General features: G+C 52.1%; 1 protein-coding gene across 1 annotated transcript in view; it reads left to right on the top strand.

Moving 5' to 3' along the window:
- LOC100116545 (roundabout homolog 2) overlaps nucleotides 1-20,048 on the top strand; it is a 297,500-nt gene that overhangs the window by 264,029 nt on the left and 13,423 nt on the right. The gene's annotated exons all lie outside the window — the stretch shown is intronic.

The raw sequence follows: 20,048 nt of genomic DNA, 5'->3' as shown, positions 1-20,048 counted from the left end.
GCGCGATCTCATCGACGAGCGGTAATTAAGCTCGAAAGCGGAGCCGGTATAGAGTGAGTGCAAAAAATGCAGATTGAATTAAATCCAGGCTCGCGCGCGTAACTCGAGTCCATACACACAGCATCGCCCACGCATCCGCGACGTACGCGATGAATATGCAAATTTTTATTATTTTTGTTAGATTAATGAAAGCGTAATGGAAAGCCGGCGTAATTGAAACTGATGCCAATAACCGAGTCTTTTGTTTCATTAAAAGTAGAGCGCAAATGAGCTCGCGGCTGATGCATTTCGTTAATTACGCGCTGCGTTTTGTTGTTCCCGCTCGCACAGCGCGTATTTTTGCTTATTGTAATTCAGCTGAAATATCGAGCGCAAAGCAGAAAATAATTATCTGCGAAGCCGCGCTTCTGCGCTCTGCTGGAGTATCTGACAATTAGGGCAGCAATACGCGGAGAAGAAGAAGCAGCCGCTCGAGAGTCTCGCGGAAATGATACACCCCCTCGCAGAGCTCGCGCTAACTAACCCGAGTGAAATATGGCGGGAAAAGTTGAAAAAGCAAAAAACCGCTACTCGCTTTAATAGCCAAAGTAACCGAAGTCGCGTAGCACCTCGAAGACTAAAGAGCAGAAGACAGCGCCGGGAAAAGGAGGAAGAGGAAGAAAGCCGAGACGCTGCACTGGTCTCCGGACTTTTAATTAAAGGCGCGCCGATGCATCGCCCCCTAACGACTCTCCGGTGACGCAGCTCGTTGGCGCGCAAACTTTTTAAGTAGCTTACGTACAGGCCCGCGGCGTACACGGAGTAGGTGTTTAAAGTGCACGGGGAGGAGAAAAATGACGAAATGCGGATCGCCGATGAGAAAAAGTTCACTTTAATTTTATACATTCCCGCTCGGGCGCCGAAGGTGATAAAACGAAGGCCGGGCAATTATGAAGACAATAAAAACGTTTGCGCGAGCGGAGAAATAAGAAAGTTCTCGCGGGAAAAGCACGGGAGAGGGATGAGTGGGGGCGGCCTCTCGAGGCTGTAAAAAGAAATAAGGGAAGATTCGAAAAGCCGCGTGTGTACGTCCGAGCGCGAGAAGACAGAGAAATGAGAGGCAGCCGCCGCGGAACTTCGTTACTGCAGGCGCTAATAAACGTTCCTCGTCGCGTACACACAGAGCTGAGCTAAACACTGACGATGCCACCGACCGCAGTAAACTTTGCGCTAGGCGCGCGTGACATTGTTCAAGTTTTCTTGTTTCCCTCTTCGACCCCCTTTTTAAGCGCGCGGCCGCCGCGAATTTTACGTTTTCTCGTTTCCTCTTGCTCTCTCAGCGCGCGTACGGCCTCTATTATTCGTTACTGCACTGCGCTACTCTCTCTCTCTCTCTCTCTCTCTCTCTCTCTCTCTCTCTCTCTCTCTCTCTCTCTCTACGACGAAAGTGGCTCTCGCGCTGAATTTTATTGTCTCTGCGCGTGTGCTCGTATACACTCGTATACGCGGCTTTTGTTATTATCGCCGTTGTGCTATTCCGCAATCCGCTTTTTTCAGAGGAATTAAATTAAAGCGCGTTTTCGCTGGACGAAGCATTCGGTGCACCGGTAGCCTCCCCTCGAGCGCTCCTTGTATAGCTTCTCCCGCACGCGCAATCCTATCTGTATGCATTATCCGCGCGTGCAGTGCCGCCGCCGCCGTCGATGCTGCCTTATTCACGAGAGAGAGAGAGAGAGAGAGAGAGAGAGAGAGAAAGAGAGAGAGAGAGAGAGGGACAAAGAAAACAGCCGAGGCGCACTCTCCGCGGCACACGCATCTCAGCGGCAAAGTGTAAAATCCCCGGCGTCACTTGCGCCCCGGTGCTTAATGCCCCTTTTAAGCAAATGCGTCGTCGGTCTCTCTATATGCGCTCGCACCGCCTCGGCGCCGCGCGCCAAACAGCCTGTGTTGGCTGTTTCTTTTCCCCTGAAATGGATCGCTCTCTCTCTCCCCCTGCTCCGCGTGTTTCTGAAATTGTTTCTGGACCGACTCGAGACTGCGTTGTAACTGTTCGCGCATTAATTGCACTCGATAATGCAGGGGACCCTGCAAACAAACGTATCGCTGCCTAATCTGGAAGCAAAGTAACGGTGCGCTCGCATTTCTCGAAACGCGAAACAATTATCCTCCGGATTAATCTCTGCGTCTGGAGATGAAATATACTCTAAAGTGCTCCGGCGACGATCTCGCGGCGCTCGGTGCAGTGAAGCGAATAAAATACAAACGCATTTGCTACACTAGCTCGCTCTCGATAAAGCGCCGCTCTGCGCGGCCCATCGTCGCCTTATTTTCCGCGTGTAAAATGCGCTCCACAAAAGAGTTCCTATACGGTCTATATCCCGCATTTCCTCCGCTGTGAGCCGGGAGAGGGAGAGCGGCCGGCAATTTCGCCGCCGATAATATATAATGGATTGCGAGAGGGGGAGAGAGGAGCCCCCGTGAGGCACGACAACAGCTGCGCGCGGCCGAAGAGAATGTGATAGATCGCGAGCGAGCGCGCTTGTTACATACGTTTCCACGCTCGGCTTTTTATCCCGCGGGGCCATTTTTCTGCGCCGCGGCCGAGAGGGCAGAAATGATTATGCATTTTATGTCTCTTATTACGGGCGTTTATAAAATTATTATGCGGCCTCTTATCCGCGACCGCCTACGCCGCGCGCCGAGATTTATATCGATTAGGAGAGAGAGAGAGGGGGGACAATCGGTGAAGACTGGCCGCTTAGTCCGTGCCGCACAATAGTTATATCGTCCCGCCGGTCTACTTTTCGCCGCTCATGTTTGACTCTATACACTCGCGGCCGTTATGGCGGGTCTCGTTAAAAATTACCGCTTGTTTGCGGCGGCTAATGTTTGCACTGCATTTTAAAGGCTGCATTCAAAATCGATATCGCGCGCGTGGCGAGCGAGAGAGTGTCTTCGATAGCCATTACCGGCTGCGGCAGTGGTACAAAAGCCAATAACGAAACTGGAGTTTAAACGGAATATCATAACATGTAATGATGGAGATACGATTGTTAAACGCTCCTCGACTCGGTCGCGCGGTATGACATCCCGCGTCAATTACATGTATAATATGTTAATTGGGAAGATAATGGGAGCCGGAGCACGAGTGAGTTGCCGCGCTGCGAATGTGACTCTCTCGGTTAATTAATTACGAAACTTTTGTGAAAACGCGCGCGCGTACAACTTTATTCAAAAATAAAGCGAGCGCGAATTAAAGTCGACGCGCCGCAGCCGAAAATAACATGCGGCCTTTAATGCTCGGCGCGCATTAAAGTAGAAAAGTCGTCCTAAGGCGCTCTCGCTCCAGTTCTCAAGTACTTCGCGAAAAAGTCTCCGTAATTCGTGCACAGTCTCATTATACTCGACGAATAAATACAGTGTAATTTCGTGCTCGAGGCGCACAAAAAGACAATGAATCGTCGTAGGCTGATGCTCCGCTGCTGCTGCTGCTGCGGGGGATCGAAAATAAAGCACCCAAGTACACCGGGAAAGGGCTACACGGAGAAGCCGAGCAAAGCGTGAACCTCTAGTGCAGAAAGTCCACGGCCGTTGCTGCCGCCGCTGCTGCTGCAACAACAACAAAAGCTGCAGCGTTTTACGTGTCTCTTACAGAGAGAGAGAGAGAGAGAGAGAGAGAGAGAGAGAGAGAGAGAGAGAGAGAGAGAGAGAGAGAAGAGAAGAGAATACACGAGGTCCCATTATACGCGGGCGCGCATCGCCGGCGGCGCACACCATATTTGATATAATTAAAGTGCATAAATAAACACAATGGTACAAGCGGTAGCAGTACAACCCCGGAACGCGCGCCGCCCCGGCCAAGGGCATTCAATGCAAATTCGCTCTCTCTATTTTGCTCCGGCCAGACCGCACTCGCCGGAGAAGCTCGCGGTGCACTGCCGCGGCTGCTTTTCGGCTGTGTACGCAAGTTTCAGTGTTTACTCGCTTTTCCTTTTGGGGATCAAGGTCGAGGCTCCTTTTGCAACGTCGGGGACAACAAAATTAGTTTCTTCATGTTCCGTAGTCAGCTCGGAAGACAATATTATTTCATGTCACGATAAAAGCTCCGATTGCTCGCGTTTTTTCATCGCAGCCGAGGGAGCGAGGGACATTCTTCTTTTACGCACAAAGAGAGAATAACTCGCCTCTCCCGAACGTCTTGCTTCCCTCCGCGCCTGCTTGAATCTACGATATGCAAGCGCGGACCAGACTCGAGCAGAATAAAAAAGGAAGCACGCGCGTGTCGGAATCTATTTCGCGCGCCGCCATCGAAAGCCATTTCCCGCGTGCTGGAATTTGCTCGAGAGACCTAGAAAGGACGAGAACGAGAGAGAAATATGGACCAGCTGCTGCAGCGGGCGCGTACGTGAAGGAAATACGTCCTCGCTTCATTAATTTTAATTGTTTTTTCGTATCGGCTCTTCGAGAAATCGTATACGGCAGAGGAGATCGATTTTCACAGAGAGGGATTGTGTCTCCTAACGAGTCCGACGCTACCACGCACCTTGAATTGAAGAGAACGACATTCGAGACAATCAAAAGGGCTGCAGCCCCCCAATCGAGACGGAGACGCGACCCTCGCGCTGCAGTTGTCGAAAACAAAAAGCGGGCGAGTGTGTGCGGGAGGAAAGCAAAGAAAACCGAGAGAGTAGCGAGCGATAAAAAATGCGTCAGATAAGAGCATCCTAACGAGGCAACGAAAGGATCCAGTCACGCTCACCCTCGCGTCCTGAGGAAATATTAAAACCGCCCCCACGGGCGAGTTTGGCTCGGGCAAATAAAGCCGCGCGCGAGTAGATCCTTTGGCCTAACTCTCTCTCTCTCTGTCTCTCTCTCTCTCTCTCTCTCTCTCTCTCTCTCTCTCTCTCTCTCTCTCTCTCGTCGTTCATTTGCAAATACGCGCCTTCAAGGAGTTTTCCGGGCAGACGCGTCCTGCACGAACAAAGCCCTGGCGTTTTGAATAATCCAAAGCGTGCGCGCGCGCTTATATGGAGCCATTGAAAATGGACGCCTCTTGCGTGCGATGTGTGTGTTTGTGTGCGCGCACTCCCTTTCCCTTTTACGCCTCTGACCCGTTCCGCGTTTTATCTCCCTCTCCGCGTGTGTATCCGCACATGTACGAATTATACTGCGCGCGCAAACTTTTTCGCTCGTTTTCTTATTTCCCTTGTGCGTTCCTCTTTTTTACGGTCTCTCGCTCGCTTTCCTTTGTCCTTCGAAGAAAGATCGCTTTAAATTTCTCGCTCTCGCCTTTACGAGGGCTGTGCGCATACTATTTTTTCGAAGCAGCAGTCTGACTGAAACGATGATTTAATCGGAAAAAGCCGATTGCCTTGATGAGAGCTTTGGATATGATATTGCTTAGCGACAAGACCCCGCCTCTTTCGTCTCAGTCGACTGGGCGTAGAGAATCTCTCAGCGAATGTTCTATTCCTTCGGAGCCGGTCGAATCCGACCATACGCGCGCACTGTACGCTACCCTTCGCTCATTCTTCGATTCCCCGAAGCCGCGCGTCTTCGATCCCCGGTAGATGCAGATTTCATTGTCTCCTCGACGAGAGAGGAGAGAGACGCACGTTGATTATGTGCCTATAGAGCGCGAAAATGAGAATCGAGAGGGGCCAGCTAACCGGAGGATGGGAAGTAGTCCGTTGAATGAGAGACAGACGTACGAGCGCGATTGTTTCGGGATGTATACTCGCTGCCGCTGCTGCCTCAAGATGACGGGACGCGTGCGACGAGGAGGTCTGCCGTCGTCATTCTGTCTGGTTGTCTATTTGCGCGCGGAACGAGAGATGCCTTTATCGTAATTGAGACGGAGATTGCTGAGAAAAATCCGATCGGATACTGGAATTCTCATTGTGCGCTACTGCAAGGTTATCTTTAAAACGCGTGCGGAATCATCGTCGACCGTGTGAAGCTGGTCGATTATTTATCATCGGTTCTCTAGTAAAATGCCATGAGCGATTGTGTTTCTTAAGCGGAATTAATATCCAATTTATCGAAATAAAGTGCGATCGACTGGCTTTGCAGAGTTACGAGCATCGATAAGCAATGCCATCGGCTAATATCGTTTTCTAATCGCGTCCAATACTCCGAGCCCTTGAACTTCGTCGGCATGCGGGAGAAACTCGAGCGCGTACGATAAAATATTCAGAGCCTCCCTCAAGCCCACTCGTGAATTATTTTTTTTCCCCAACACAGTACCCTGCAGTCCTCTCGACGCACGCAGATGCGTGCATACTTACACGGCTAGTTCGCGCCGAGGCTTCGCACCACTACATAACGCATGCGCGCCCCCGCGAACAAAGCCGCGCACACGCACATGAAAAAAGCAGCGAAACCCGGGGGGAGAGAGAGAGAGAGAGTCGCGTGTCACTCGCGCGTCTCATTAGTCTGTGGGGGACGCGGCGGTGTATACATATACATGCTCGGCGCAGGCTGATCCTCGTCGCGAGGGACACACGCGTGCTCGCTATGCTCCTTCGTCTCCTTTTTCTGCGCCGCCGCTCGAGTGTAGTAGGCCCTTCAATTCTCTCGCTCCAGATCTCGGAGCCGCTGCCGCTGTTGCTGCCCCGACGCGCGCGCGCGTTTGTTAATTGGAGCTCGGCTCGGCCGCCGTCGCCGCCGCCGACGTCGTCGTGGTGGCACCGGCTATGCAGTCGCGAGAACAAAGGGAAGGCGCAACTTTGTGCGACTACACGCGCTCTCGCGCCCAGACAGATGTACGCATCGATATGATTTTTTAATATTCGCCCGAGAGCACAATGTCCGGTTGTTTGGCTTCCCATTGTTTTTTTGCCCGCAGCAGTGTATGCGAGATTTTTTGTCGAGCTAATATATACACATATATAAATAAATATATATAGAACGAATTTCCGAGAAAAAATAGCGACGAGTCTCGGGCAAAAAGCATATCGAGAAAAAAAGAATGAAGAAGAAGAGCCGTCGGAGTGGTCTCGGCGCCGTTTGTTCCGTCGTCGCATATCCAGCGCCGCCGCACTATTCCTCTTCTCCTCCTCCACCTCATCTTCTTGCCACACAGCTCTCGAGGCGGAATTTGAATTTTACACCGAGTCGCTCGGGGGTAGCAGACGCCGCCGCGACGCAGTAGTCCTGCAGCGACGACAGTCTTGAACTTGACGGATTGCATTGTGTCGTCGCGCGCACACACGCCGCGGCGTTTCCTCTTTCCGTACACGCCCTGTATACTCCCCTGCGCGCATTGCTTTTTCGCGGATTGTTTGCTTTTTCCTTCCCGCTCGGCAGCAGCGCCTGCACTCTCTGATCTTGCTTACGCCATTGTTTTTCGCATCGTCGTCGTCGCGATGTTTGCGCTACACTCTCCGGTGTAGGGTTAAATTGGGGTGCATTCTTAATTCGCCGGAGTGCGCGGGGGCGGAATTAATTTATTTTAAACCATTCCAGAGAATTAACTCGGCAGCTCTCGATAATTCGATGTATACCGCGCTCCGGCGCGCTGAGCAAACAGACAATAATAAGGGGCTGCGCGAGGGTTTGCGCCCAAGGAGCAGCTATACACAGAGGCTCGCTCGCGAATTCCGAAGAAAAATCCTTTGTCCGTGCGCGAGGGAATAAAGAAAGTAGCTCCCTTACATACACCCAGCCATATAGGTATAATAGCGGCGGCGAATCAGAAGTTTGCGTGGCCGCGCGCGCATCGACCGCAAGATCGCATTACATTTCTACTGGAAAAATAATAAGGGCCGCGCAGCTTGACCGAACCCTACTCGACTACGCTAATTGGCTGCGGAAGCTTATGCTGCGGCTGCGAGCCATTGATGTATAAGACGCTAGAACAACAAATTAAAAGGGAAAAGTATAAGAAGCTGCGCGCGCGAGCGCGCTCGTATTCGCTCTCGGGAATCGGAGGGGCTGCGTCGGCTTCTCGATTGCGAGCGGAACTTTTCGATTCGGGTGCAGTATCCAAGATATCAGCCCCTGCTGCTCTCGTATTACATTCGATGAAGCCGAAAAATTCTCGCGTAATTCACTCGGCGCGGCCGGGACGATAAATAAATATCCGGAGCTCTGGCGAGGAAAATTATGACGACTCGGCGCGCGGCTAATTAAACTCCCGCCGGCTCTAACTCTTCCGCGCGTTCTTGATAATATTGTAAGGGGCCGAGAATTGCTACGGGTTTTCAAGCTGAATTTTCCCGGGCGGTGATTAAAAACGGAGCATTAGTCGGAAGCGAGAGAGAGAGAGAAAGAGAGAGAGAGAGAGAGAGAGAGAGAGAGAGAGAGAGAGAGAGAGAGACAGACAGAGAGAGAGAGAGAGAGAAAAAGAAAGGCGCGCGGAGATGTGTACACGCAGATCTGCGAACAGAGCGACGGGCTGCATGAAAGAACCGAGCTGCTGCTTTTGTTTCTCACTCGCTTCGCGCGCAGGACGTAGCAGGGGCGCTTTCTTCTTTTTGTCGGCTGGAGACGTTATCAAGCGCGGCACGAGTGCGAGATTTAATCGCCGCACATCTGTGCACTGTACAACGTAACGAGGATACACGCCTCGTCGTCGTCGGGCTGCGGTGAAATATTTTTTAAACAAATACAGAATCAAACTATTCTTTGCACAGTGTACAACGTTTCCGCGCCGCGGAGAGCTCAAGAAAACTGCGCGAACGCCGCGATTCTCATGCAAATTACCCGGCATAACGTCCAAAGTCCGTGACTAAATAGCGCTAAACTCTCGGCGCGCGTAGAAAAGAAAACGCGCTCGCTAACACCGACTGCGCACAAAACAGCAGGCCGAATAAATATTCAGCCGCGGGAAAAGCAATTGAAGAACTTGCCGGCGCGCTTTCTATATTCTCCTCGTTTCAAACTAAGGCCATTAAGCGCCACTCGCGGCATCGCGGGATCGCGCCGCGTGTGTACGCGCGAGCAAAAAGGCCAGCTGGTAAAAAGCCGCCGGGTGCCCATATCGGCGGGACGAGTTCTCGAAAGGTAAAAAACTTCTTAAAAGCCAAGTTTTTCTCCCGGGCCTTTTGTTTTTCCCCGGCGCGCATAGTCTCGAGCTCCACCTGATTCGCGAGCCACCTTTTGTTCGCGGCGGAACACGCGACGAGACGCGCGCATAATGCTCGCTCCTTCTTCTGTTTCGGCTATTTTATTATCCTTGATTTTTGTTTACGACGCCGGAGAGGAGGCGCGATTTGTTGGGCCCTCCTCGTCGTCGAAGGACCGCGTGTAATGAGTCGCCTGAATAACGGCACTATTAAGCGAACAATGAAAAATCTCCCATTGTTCTCCAGCCGCTCGCGCGCGGTGTACACGTTTATAGTGCTTCTTTCGCCGCGATGTCCGTGACTGGGTATACTGTGTAACGCAACGGTGACTCATGTACTGATTTATGCGGGATATTAGAAAAGCGTCGTTTTGAAACTTTGTCGCTGAAAAAACGGAAACGGCTTATTAAATACCAAGTTTGCAAACGAGCCTATCAAGATTCTATGAATATGCTAATTCTTATTCGGTCGAGAGTGCAGCGCTCGCGTGCATCAATAAATCAAATCGATGCACGTGTGTAATTAAATAAGACGAACACAGAGACTGCACTTCTGAAATGTCAAATGGTAGGCATAACGAGACCGCATATAGAAACCAACGAACGCAGCCGGAGCCATAAATTCGGATCCGCCGAAAGTTTCAGCCCATAAGAGCCCTGATTCGGCCGGCGCGCAGCAATCATCCGGCCCTCGTTACACGCGTGCTCCGCACAGCCTACACTGCTCTCGTATTCAAATCAGCAGCCCCGAAATCCTTGCGAGCTAGACCTCGAGCTAAGTGTCTGAGGAGCTGCGCGGGCCGGGTAATAAAGGGCAGTCTTGCAGGCGGTCGCCGCTGATTTACGCTGTGCCGACCGGCCGTTACTCATAAGTCTCGCGGCGAGTACACACAGTTGCGCGCGGAGGGAATCGCGAGGGACAGCCGGCTATTGGCGCTCGTTTCTTCTGCGGGAAAAAGGAGACAAAAGTGAAATCCCTCGTAGGAAGTGCTGGGCGCATGCATTGAGCGCGCCTACTGCACTCAGCGGTATTAGAATATTAAGCGCGGGAACCGTCGCGGAAGCGTTTCATCATCCAAATTGCTTGATTTATAAGCGCCCGCGCCCGTTCTAATTTAACCGAGTGTCGACCTTGCGCGGGAGGAAATATTGCCCGGCTACAGTGTGTGTAGCGATCCGCAGCTGATAGTGCGCGCGAGCCCCGTATGGAGCCTATTAAAGAACGCAGCAGCAGCACGGCTGCCGTTAATTAAAAATGGCCTTAAATCAAATTAAATTAATATTAGTTGCCCGCGGCCGATTTTTCTCTCTTGATAGCCGTCGCGAGATATTTATGCGCGCGGCTCCCATTGCGACGTGGCGCGATTTTTTTCTCACGACGCGATGGTGATCTACGCGCGCTCGGATCCTGAATTTCGCGACGCGAGTTTGTATATAAATAAGTATCAGTCAGCGCGAAAAGGTATGGGCGACGATGCCGCCGGCTTCCTCGGCTCTCCGGAATTATACTTTATTTAATCCCTCGATAATTCCCTAATTAAACGACAGTTGTCTACGGTTCGCTCGTTACCGCGTGCGCGGGGGCTTTTAATCTCCGGATCAGCGCCTCTCACTCCCTCGCTTGCTCTTTAATTTTCCAGTACCTCCGCAGCTTCGTATTTTTCCCGCCTAGTTTTCGCCCCTCTCTCTCTCTCTCTCTCTCTCTCTCTCTCTCTCGCGGCGTTTCCTCGCGCTCTATTTACCTCTCGCGAGCCGCCTCGGCTCCCTGCGGATGACATACACATTTAATTAGCACATCAGCCGCTGCGTATACGCGAAATTTCGCGCGTACACTGCTGGGGGTAAATGAGGAGGCGGCGGCGGCAGCGGCTCTCGCTCGTGCGTCGACGGAATTATTCATAGTCGAGAGTAGCGAAACTCGCGAATTTTTCCCCCCTTGTGCGCGCGCGAGTAAACGAAAAAACGAGCGAAACATTCGAAACTCCCGACGAGAGGGCTGCGCCGTATGGAAGCCGATCGATTCGCATCTGCTCGGCCATGCAGATCCCCGAAGTGCAGTCACGCGCGCTCCTTAACGTCAAAAACAATCAAAACTCCGAAACTGCGTCCAGCAGCTTTCCCGGCAGCCTGGCTCTACTCCGCAGGGCAGGCCTAATCGGCTAATGCCCCCCTCGATAAAGTCTGCTGTCCGTCCGTCCGGTTCGCTTTGGCCTCCCGCTCCTGCTCTCCATCAGGATCTGAGTCTGGTGAAACGGCTTTCGATGCGTATTGGATGCCGAGATCGACGGAGTTTTTACAAAAGCCAGTGCGCGCGTTCGGGGAAAAGGCAATACAACTAATTAGAAAGTCCCTTGGCAACCGCGGAATAATTCCGTTTCTCCTTTCCGTATTGATTCCCCACACTGCACCCTTTCCTCGTTTCCTCCCATCCCATCGGTACGTACACAAACACGCGGGGGCTGAGCTCCTTAAGTACCAATAGCCCTGACACATCGGCGCGTCTTTAGCTCCCCGTCGATTTCCAAACTTGGACGACGACGACGCGGCAGCAGCAGCAGTGTGTGTGCTCGCAAATAGTGCAGCGGAGCCGTAAATGAATTACGGCTCTCTGATGGCGTGTGCGTGGAGGGATGTGTCATCTTTGCGTGCCTGAAATCAGCAAACGGAAACTTAACCAGCCGTGGGCTCTCTCTCTCTCTCTCTCTCTCTCTCTCTCCTCTCTCTCTCTCTCTCTCTCTCTCTCTCTCTCTCTCTCTCTCTCTCGCTCTCTCTGGATCCGCGGCGTTTAATGCCGCCGTCGATCAGGAGGGTCCTATACAGCTGTGTTTTGCCGGGCACGTCACTGTCAATATAGGCACTGATGGCTTTTGCAGCGGCGTAGTCGTGCGGGGGGATGAAGGACAAGACTTTGCATCAGCGTTAATTCGGCCCGCCGCTACTGCGGTGGCTGTTATTCGCTGTTTGTATACCGAAGAGGCTGGATGGAAAAACTTTTTACGCCCGGGCTCGCCTTTAATCTTCTTAGAGAGCTCTATAGGGAACCGAATTAATTCGGAAAATAATTCGGCCGGATTAGCCGGGCGAGCGAGCCGAGTTCGGGGGAAAAAATTGAGACGCGTCGTGGAAAAGCGAGTCCGACCACACTCTGCTTTGACAACTTGCGCGCTGTACGTACACCGAGAGCAAAGCCGGTAATCTAGGATGCGCCAGGCTCGCGAAGGCGGCCGCGTGTATGGGAGCGCGCGCGACACGCGTCGTAAATCATCGCGCGAGAGCCCGTAAACGCACCGATGACCCAGTGTAGGTGTCGGCCGTAATCGGATTCCCTTTCAAAAGCGGCAGCGGCCGACGGCGATGACGAGCCCGACGACAGCCATAAACGGCTCTCACGGCTGCGCCGCGATGCAGCTCCGGCCGTTATCGTGCCCGGTCAAGTGCCGTGCTTTGCATCGCTGATACCGCCTATACACACCAGAGACATGATCGCCGGCGACGGTACGTGCTTTGTTGCGTTCGCCTGGAACTGGATCAAGTGTGTACTGCGGCGATCTCTCTATACGAGCTCGGGAGAGAGGGACTTGTTGCTCTCGCGACGTTTTTCTCCCACCGACCAAGTGCACTCGCTTATCGAGCTGGTTCGCAGCGGCGATCATGATGTCGCGGCAGGTGACGCGCCGTGCAAATGCGAAAGCGATCGGGCTAATTTACGCGGTAGTTTAGCACGTGCATCTACCGAGCCGTGCTGGCGTCAGGTGCGCAGCGGATAAATCATCCGGCTCGCTCCTCCCAGACAATTCCGCGCAGTGCAGTGTCTCGCGCACACGCAGCAATGACGGACGGCGATTAGCTCGATTTACGACTAACAATGAGACGCGGTACACTGCAGGCGCCCTCGTTTTCTTTCCTCGCGTTCGAGGCGCCGAGACAGACGCACAATGCCAGCTGTGCAATCTGGCCGCTGCATTGTGTGTCGCGGACGTACGGCGAGTTGTGCAACGCGTTTTTCGATTGCTTCGTCGTGCCGCGAGCGATTACTCAATAACCGCCGTGTAATGCGCGGCGATCAACCGGCCGAATGAAATGAATGAAATGAGCGAATTCGTATAATTGCAGGGCGATTCGTCGGAGCCAGAGAAACGAAATTATACGAGCGATTTTGCATTATTAAACCGAAAGTATTCGCGGCGCTGTGCGACTGCCCTTTTCGCGCTGTACTAATTAGCGCATGCGACCGTTTTTGACAAAGTGCACTCGGGCGTAAATTTTGAATCATACCTCGAGCGCAGCTTTTATAAATTAAGCGTTTCGCGCGCAGCGAGCGAAATACACACTGTAAATGGGATATTAATGCGCGCACGCGCGGCTTTTGTAACCGATTCCCCCATTTCGACTACATTGTGCGTTCTAAATTATCCCTCGCTGCGTGAACTTTTGTTCGCCTTATTAACTGAAACACAATGAAATTTCGCACTCGAGCTTAACTTTGCTGTCGAGAGACGAGCCGCTTAAAGCTAAGCGAGTCTACTGCATTTTTAAGTTCGCTATTTAGAGAAAAGTTTTAATTGAATTTTTCAGAGCAGCACTTAAGTCCTCTCGTAAGCCACTTTGCCTCTCGACAGGCGGTGACGTCCGTCGATCGTATAGAAGAGAGCAGTGCGCGCGCGCAAAAAAGTATCCGTCCAACTATACTGCACATACATATATACTCTGGCATTCGCAAATGAGCGAGTGTTCCGCGGAGGGCTTTTACGGTCCCATAAAGCCTCATTAATCACACGTCCTGCCGCGAAAAAAAGCACTCGCGCGCGGCTCTCATAAATAGAAAATCTATTAAAGCGCCGCGACCGGCGGCAGCGTCTATAACGCGCTCGTGGACTGCAGGCACGCTCTCCTCTACTCGCGCAAAGGGGGCAATTTTCCTTATTTGCCTTTACGACAACGGCGGCCGCTAAAAAGACGGCTACGGCTCCGAGCGACGAATTGCGCGCGGGAGAGCTGAGGACGAGAGAGAGAGAGAGAGAGAGAGAGAGAGAGAGAGAGAGAGAGAGAGAGAAGGAGAGGAGAAAAAAGAAAAGGAGCGGCCGGCTCGCCTTATCGGCGTTTAATAGGATCAAGGGTGTATCAAACCCTGCGGAATAGCCGCTGCGGCGGCGGCGCGATTACGCCGCGGAAAAGCCGAGCGTGTATGGGATCGCGTGCCGAGCGTTACAAGGCATAAATAAGCGCTACTTACACCGCCATTCCTATGTAAATCCGCGGCGAGCTCGTACGAGCCTGCAGATAAATTCAACCCTTATATTCGCTCCCGTATACCAATGCAAGCTCGGTGTGCACGTGTGCGCCGCACACCCCCATCGTTTTTCGTAATTTTTGCTTCGCGATCCGTTCGGAGAACCTGCCAATTTGTGCGCGTCGTCGGGTTAGGCGAAGAGTATGGAAAACCCGACACCGTTTCCGCGTATAATTTCAGGCTTTTTCAACGTAGCGCCGGCGAGACAGCCTGTGTGCTCGGAGAGTTAGCCGAGATTTATTTTGTTGAAAGCGTGTGTTTTTAGAGCTGCGAAATGAGATATAACCCCCTTCGCCGAGCTGGGAATTTATTTGCATACTTATAACGCGCGCACAGTAGCGTGCGCGCGCTCGCGTTATTATACACACTGTGTATACATATAAAATACTGATAAATTGTGATAGCTGAATTTATTTTGCCCTCGGAGAATAAAACAAAATACGTATAGACCTATAAGAGTATATGAATAAGATTATAGGATCTGGGAGAAAGAAGTTTCTCTAACGTTCGTTTTCACTTTTTCTGTTGCAGGTACGAACGATATCCACGTGACTCCCCTCTTTATGAGATCTCTCGGAGGAGCTTTTGGTGAGATTGTTCCAAAAAGTACAAACAAAAAAAGCGCAGAAAGCCAAAACAGAACAAACATTCATCAGCGTAAAAATAGCCGCCGTCCGCTGTGCATTCGTCATACGATTACACGGCCGAAAAATTGCGCGCCGCGCGCGCGCGCGAGCGCGAATTGAAAGCACGTGTGCACCGCAACAATCGCGAATTTCACCGTCGTCCGCGTGAAAGAAAAAAGTCAGCCATACACAAAAAAATAAAAGCCCGCGCCATGTAACTATCCGCTCGCGCATAAATGGGCTTAATTTAGTGGCTTTGAATTATGATTAAACAGTTTGCGCGGGAGTAGCGGCTGCTGCGCGCGACCCTCGGCAGCTCGTTTAAATTAAATGGATTGCATTCCGGCATCGCAAATACCGAGCCTATGCACGCCCCCACACCCCCGCATTACCAGCCTGTGTATGTACACGTACGCGCCCAGGCCGTGTAGCGCCGATGCCTCCCGAATTCTGCGCGTACGCACATTCGTCCCTTTTTCCGAGCCACCTTGTTCCCTTTGTTATGGGCGTTGTTTACCCGTATACTACCGCTGCTGCTGCCCTAGCGGACAGAGAACAGGCTCTTTTTTACCTCATTTTTTAGCCGGGGTTATCAAGCGCGTGTTTGAAATTGGAGGGGTTTGGAGCGCGTTGTCTCGTGCTTTTTGCCGGAATGTTTTAAGCCGCGCACTTTCGGAAAACTATCTTTACCCCTTGAAACAGCTCGACTTCGACGCTTGACGAGATTATTCCGAAACGTCGAAACGTCGAAATTCATAGACAGCTTTTAGACCGATTGATTTAAAATTCCGCGCGTTTGATCTCGTCAAATCTCGAACACGCGGAGATAAAGTCAATTTCCGAAAAAAAATTATGCTCGAATTCGGTCGCCGTTTATTCTCCTATGCGGAATAAAAATAGTCGTCAGAGATTCGCGATGCGCATAATTGTCGTTCGCGCCAAAAGCGCCTATTTTATTTCCGTACCTACGCGTCCCAGGTGAACCCCCGGATGGATGGCAGAATCAATATTTCTATACGCGGTTCCGTCGCCAGCGGCGCGATAAAACGGGAACCGCGATTTTTTCTCTGAGACTCTATATAACGTCGGGCCGCGACCTACTGCCGACGAAATTGACTATTCCGAGATACTCGGCCCGCTTTTTCGCTGTCGTTTTTTACGAGCATTGCGCGCGGGTATGTTTCTTTTTTCCTCGCTCGGCGAAGAACCAATTTTCAGAGGATTTCGCCGGCCAACCGATTGGCAGGCACAACTCTGGCCGGCGGCCGTAAAAACGCGCTCGTAAGGTTGAATCATCGCGAGGGATGGCTGCGTTTAATAAACACCTCTTGTAATCGCCAAAATCAAGCCTCGTTAAAATTCTCGCGCGCGTCTACACTCGGCCGGGTCGTCGGTAATTCGCGGCCTCTTGCGCGCAATAACGATCGCTGAAAAACGGCGAGAGGAATGTTCGCGAAAAAATTCCCGGTAGCCGGTTCGCGAAATAAATCGCGAGCGCGTCGCTCTTATCTCGGCGCGCGGATCCGCGGGATTAAAGGCCCGCTCACTCGCTCACGGGTTCCTGATTTAATATCGGCCCTCCATCACACACGTACAGCGCTGTATAACGCCGGTATTAATCCGTTTTCGCGAAATAATCTCGATACAGGTCGTCTCCGAGCGAAGCGCGCCGCCGCGTGTCTCGTAAATCAGCTGTGAGCAAGTGGCGCGCTCGAGAGGAGCGAGGTTGCAAGATCTCATTATCGATTGTTCCGTCGCTCCTTCGCGGCTACCGCGCAGCCGGTAATTGAGTTAAAGCTCTTGTCGCTGTATGTACACGCGGCGGCGGCGAAAAAGGAGGAGCCAACCGGACAATTTATTGACGATGGATGGCTTTTAAATAATTATCTCGTGTTTTCTTCTCCGCCCGCAGCTGGCTGTACAGGCCGATGCAACTAAATGAGTGTTTCAGTTCGCTCGTTAATGAGTTTAACCATACACTCGCGCTTGTTTGTTTTCCGGGATTATGCGCCCGCGGTACGCTCGATCGACGTGCGTATCAACCTCGGCCGGGCAAATATTCGCTTTTAATTTTCTAAAAAATCTAGGAAAACCCTTTCGAGTTTGTTTTAAATTCCGACAGTGCGCGGGCCGCTATTTTCGCTGTACTCGCCAGTTTCCAAAAAAAAAACCCTGCACCAGCGTCGAGCGAGTCCGGCCGAAATAAAATGAAAAAGGATACGGGGCAAGGAAAACAATCAATCGGATGTATAACGCTCTAAAAGCAATCGGACGAGCCGAATCGAAATCCGTCATCGGGGCGGGACGAGTGCGAGAGAGAGAGAGAGAGAGAGAGAGAGAGAGATGCATTAGCCATTAAACTGCAGAGTCGAGAGACGAACGAAATCAATGAGCGCGTGGCGCAGCAAACATGTAACAATAAACGGACCGGTATCCTCCCCTTCCGAGTCAGCGGGGATTAGTCGGCTCGTCGTCGAGTCGTAGCCGTTGTAGTCTGGAAATCTAATTTAACGTCGCGCGTGTTTACTCCGCGTACACGGGATTGCGCAGTCGCGTCCGGCGTATGCCGCGAATTACGAATTCCCCGGGACGCGCGGGGCAAACGGCGGAGTGCGTGGGACTCTCGCCGATATTTTCTCGCGCGCCGGGCTTTTAGCTCTCGCGAGAGATCGCTTTCTTTGTCTCGCAGCGGGTTTATTATACACCTCGCTCGGCGCCGCTTCGCGCTGTTTCTCTCCGCGTGTCTTTATTACCCGAGCGCACTTTTTCACCCGCCCGAGTATGAGTTTTATATTATTTCGGTGTGGGCGGGACACGCGCGCGCTTTTACAATGGCGTTTTTTCCCACCTCTCTCTTCTCGCTCTCGCTCTGACTGATAAAACCTTTCAGGAAATTTAATTCGCTCGTCCGGCGCGAAAATAAAACTTCCCGATTAATTCTTCTTAGTTAGTCTTCATATCTACGGTATGGTATTACAAATGTAGGTGTGCACGCGAATCGCGCTATAAATAAAAGCGAGCGTAACGATCGCAAGTTTAATAACGTCGTCATCGCGGCGCTTGATCTCCTCTGTCTCTGGCCGCGCGACTAATCCAACTTACGTATATTTACGTCGTACCTCGCATTTACGGTGCGTCCCTTTTCTTATTCCCTCGGCGTTCGCTCGCCGCTATTATTTATCTTTGATTCTTTATTTATGCCTCGATCCTTGCGAGCCGCATACGGCTTCTTCTGCGCACATAATAGCTGGACTTTGCAACAACGACCCTCGAGCAGCCGAGCCGGACGTGTATACGTCTCCATCGAGCCACCCTCGCGCGGCATTAATATAAACATTGGAGTCGTCGTCGAGCACACACGGCAGTCCCCATATTATAGCTCTCTCTCTCTCTCTCTCTCTCTCTCTCTCTCTCTCTCACTCTCTCTCTCTCTCCCTCTCTTTCTTCGTGCGTACATAGGAGCGAGGGGAACAAGACAGAGCGCGCATTAACTGGCTGGTGCGTTGCGGGGGTGAACGACATCCGGCGCCGCCACCCCTGCAGTTCGCTCTCTCTCTCTTTTCCCTGCGTGCGTGATATAGCGGCGGCAGCATCCCGTGCTCGGACCGACCGCGATAACTTCCGTACACGTGCGCGGCGTTTCGCTCGGTTTCTCGCCCGAGCTCTAATGATTTCTCATCCCGACACGACCCCCGAGGATGAGCCGCTGCAAAGTCCGTTGTTCTCTCTAATCGTCCGGAACGATTAAAAGCGCCGGTCAGTTTTATACTCTCGAGGAGAAACTTGCCGACGACGGAGCAAGTTTGTTATTGCTGCACGCTGCGTATATAGCCTACCCCTCGCGAAGCACCGCTCACTTTTTCACGGGCAAGAACACGCGCGCTTTAATGCGCCGCCATTAAAAGCGCAAATATTTGATGAGAAGAAAGTTTTTTCCGCGAGGGTGTGCCCTCCTCCTGTTCACACGCACGCACACACACACACACATAATAATCATAGTAACGATGCGCGACGGCTATATTTTGTAAATTGCAAGCTGCGCGCGCGCCTCGTGAAAGATTAATGCGGCTTTCTTTTTTTTTCATCCCCGGCGCTCGCCGAACAAAATTTCACGCAAAGTTTCGCCGAGACAAGAAACAAAGAGCAGCAGTCGCGCCGTGTAATTGTCGAAAGTTCCCGGCCAGAATCGCCACAAATCCAGCCGCGCCAAACATCGGAAGCGCAAAAGTGCCGCAGCTGCGCCCGCGCGCAAGAGACATCTCACCTGCGTCCGCGGGGAGCAAGTTTCGAGTGCGACAAAGTAGCAGCAGCGCCGGCAGAATTATTAGCGTCTCGACTGCGCAGCTCGCGCGCGTGACTGACGTGCATTAGCGTACTGCTCCGTAATTTCAGGCTTTTCCAGTTGGTAATGTTGAAAAACAAGTGTTTACAGTGGAAAATTAAATTTAGCCGTCGGGCGAACATAGTCTTTGAATAAATCGTTGTTGGCCGCGCTCAGAATCATCGCTACGCCGGATATATCCTAATTTCATTAGAACTAATCAGATGGCTCAATAACGAATTCGTGTACATTCGCCGGCCCAACTAGCTCGAGCGCATAAAATTCGCATCCGTCAGCGTCGCCTATTTACGGCTAGGGAAAAGCTCGCGCGCGCAGTGATAACGTTCATCTATAACGTTCGTCTATCCGCGCGCCATCAATAACTCTCGGCAGAGGAGACTCGAATAGCGCTCGCGTGTATCTATAGAATCGCGACGCAACAGTCGATAAGCGCCGCTCGCCTCGTAACTCATCGATTCCTTACATTCGTGTTCGCTCGTCATTATCGGCTGGCGCTCGGACGCATCTCGAAAGTATAGTAGCCGAAAATCATCGCGGCTTTCCGCTCCATAAAGCCCTAGCTGCTCTCTCGAGCGCCCAGCCGGCCGTGACAAAGAGCCCGGCTCGCGAGCAGCTCGAGGAACGGAGGAAGCCACGCCGCGCCGTATAATATACGCGCTTCGGGGGGAGCGACACGGCCGATTGACGACGCGTGCGTGCGCCGCCGAAATAATTAAAAGCGCGCGCGGAGAGCTTGCGGAGGGT

Source organism: Nasonia vitripennis, chromosome 1 (assembly GCF_009193385.2).
Source record: "Nasonia vitripennis strain AsymCx chromosome 1, Nvit_psr_1.1, whole genome shotgun sequence".
Classification (NCBI taxonomy): domain Eukaryota; kingdom Metazoa; phylum Arthropoda; class Insecta; order Hymenoptera; family Pteromalidae; genus Nasonia; species Nasonia vitripennis.
This window is presented reverse-complemented; position numbering and strand designations above follow the sequence as displayed.